The following is a 2,831-nucleotide window of genomic DNA, read 5'->3' as shown; positions in this document are numbered from 1 at the left end:
ATATATATATATATAGAGAGAGAGAGAGAAACGTATGGTGGCACTCAGAAAGAACGACTGCAGAGGCAACGCTGATGCGGTCAACGTTTCAGGGATTGCTCCCTTTTATCAAGATGTCTTGATAAAAGGGAGCAATCCCTGAAACGTTGACCGCATCAGCGTTGCCTCTGCAGTCGTTCTTTCTGAGTGCCACCATACGTTTCTCTATATGCTCATTTTGAGAGGTTAGGCACCGGACCTGTTGTCACAGCTGCAAGCGTGAGTGCCAGACATTTGTCTTTTTATATATATATATATATACACATACGCACACACACACACACACACACACACACACACACACACACACACACACTTGCTCCTGTATAGCAAGCCTGAAGATTCTGACTACATGAAGCTACTACAAAACCGTTGCAACTAGACAGATCTATGTAGGGGTCCAGCCACACACTACATAGATCTGCTCAGTCACTCACAGTGCTGATTATTTCTCTGACAATTAATTTGCAAGTGTCATACCCAGGATTAGAACCCACAACCTATTGCACTGGAAGCATGCACCTTACTGATTGAGATATCTGCTCTTGCACAGGAAGTGTGAGAACTATAACATGAAGTTACTTGTAATTGTCAGAGAAATAACTTCATATAGTTAAAATTCTCATGTTTCCTTTATAGGAGCAAATAGCTTCAGTAAGTTGTCTGCTTCCAGTGTATCTATAATAAAGAGGGTGTGATTTGTAAGGTGTAGTGACTAGTGGGGGAGTCTGCTACGGAAGAGATACCGGCTGCTGTCAATTAACTTAATTGATTAATGTCGCTGAACACATGGAACAGGAGGAGAGGTGCCTCCTTCAAAGCAGGAGCCCGGCGGCAGCTGACTCTGTTGCCTCCCAGAGTTCTGCCTCTGGAGAGCGCATCAGTATATATGCCTGGGTTACACCGGGAGAGAGCAGTATATACACATAAAGTAGTGATGTGCACCGAAAATTTTTCGGGCTTTGTGTTTTGGTTTTGGATTCGGTTCCGTGGCCGTGTTTTGGATTCGGACGCGTTTTGGCAAAACCTCCCTGAAATGTTTTTGTTGGATTCGGGTGTGTTTTGGATTCGGGTGTTTTTTTTTACAAAAAACCCTCAAACAGCTTAAATCATAGAATTTGGGGGTCATTTTGATCCCATAGTATTATTAACCTCAATAACCATAATTTACACTCATTTCCAGTCTATTCTGAACACCTCACACACCTCACAATATTATTTTTAGTCCTAAAATTTGCACAGAGGTCGCTGAATGACTAAGCTAAGCGACCCAAGTGGCCGACACAAACACCTGGTCCATCTAGGAGTGACACTGCAGTGTCAGACAAGATGGCAGATTAAAAAAATTGTCCCCAAACAGCACATGATGCAAAGAAAAAAAGAGGTGCAATGAGGTAGCTGTGTGACTAAGCTAAGCGACCCAAGTGGCCGACACAAACACCTGGCCCATCTAGGAGTGGCACTGCAGTGTCAGACAGGATGGCAGATTAAAAAAATAGTCCCCAAACAGCACATGATGCAAAGAAAAAAAGAGGCGCAATGAGGTCGCTGTGTGACTAAGCTAAGCGACCGAAGTGGCCGACACAAACACCTGGCCCATCTAGGAGTGGCACTGCAGTGTCAGACAGGATGGCATTCAAAAAGATAGTCCCCAAACAGCACATGATGCAAAGAAAAAAAGAGGTGCAATGAGGTAGCTGTGTGACTAAGCTAAGCGACCCAAGTGGCCGACACAAACACCTGGCCCATCTAGGAGTGGCACTGCAGTGTCAGACAGGATGGCACTTAATAAAATAGTCCCCAAACAGCACATGATGCAAAGAAAAATTAAAGAAAAAAGAGGTGCAAGATGGAATTGTCCTTGGGCCCTCCCACCCACCCTTATGTTGTATAAACAGGACATGCACACTTTAACAAACCCATCATTTCAGCGACAGGGTCTTCCACACAACTGTGACTGAAATGACTGGTTGGTTTGGGCCCCCACCAAAAAAGAAGCAATTAATCTCTACTTGCACAAACTGGCTCTACAGAGGCAAGATGTCCACCTCCTCCTCATCGTCCGATTCCTCACCCTTTTCACTGTGTACATCCCCCTCCTCACAGATTATTAATTCGTCCCCACTGGAATCCACCATCTCAGGTCCCTGTGTACTTTCTGGAGGCAATTGCTGGTGAATGTCTCCATGGAGGAATTGATTATAATTAATTTTGATGAACATCATCTTCTCCACATTTTCTGGAAGTAACCTCGTACGCCGATTGCTGACAAGGTGAGCGGCTGCACTAAACAATCTTTCGGAGTACACACTGGAGGGGGGACAATTTATGTAAAATAAAGCCAGTTTGTGCAAGGGCCTCCAAATTGCCTCTTTTTCCTGCCAGTATCTGTACGGACTGTCTGACGTGCCTACTTGGATGCGGTCACTCATATAATCCTCCACCATTCTTTCAATGGTGACAGAATCATATGCAGTGACAGTAGACGACATGTCAGTAATCGTTGGCAGGTCCTTCAGTCCGGACCAGATGTCAGCACTCGCTCCAGACTGCCCTGCATCACCGCCAGCGGGTGGGCTCGGAATTCTTAGCCTTTTCCTCGCAGCCCTAGTTGCGGGAGAATGTGAAGGAGGAGCTGTTGACGGGTCACGTTCCGCTTGACTTGACAATTTTCTCACCAGCAGGTCTTTGAACCTCTGCAGACTTGTGTCTGCCGGAAAGAGAGATACAACGTAGGTTTTAAAACTAGGATAGAGCACGGTGGCCAAAATGTAGTGCTCTGATTTCAACAG

The sequence above is a fragment of the Pseudophryne corroboree genome, chromosome 4 (genome assembly GCF_028390025.1).
Source record: "Pseudophryne corroboree isolate aPseCor3 chromosome 4, aPseCor3.hap2, whole genome shotgun sequence".
NCBI classification, from domain to species: domain Eukaryota; kingdom Metazoa; phylum Chordata; class Amphibia; order Anura; family Myobatrachidae; genus Pseudophryne; species Pseudophryne corroboree.
This window is presented reverse-complemented; position numbering follows the sequence as displayed.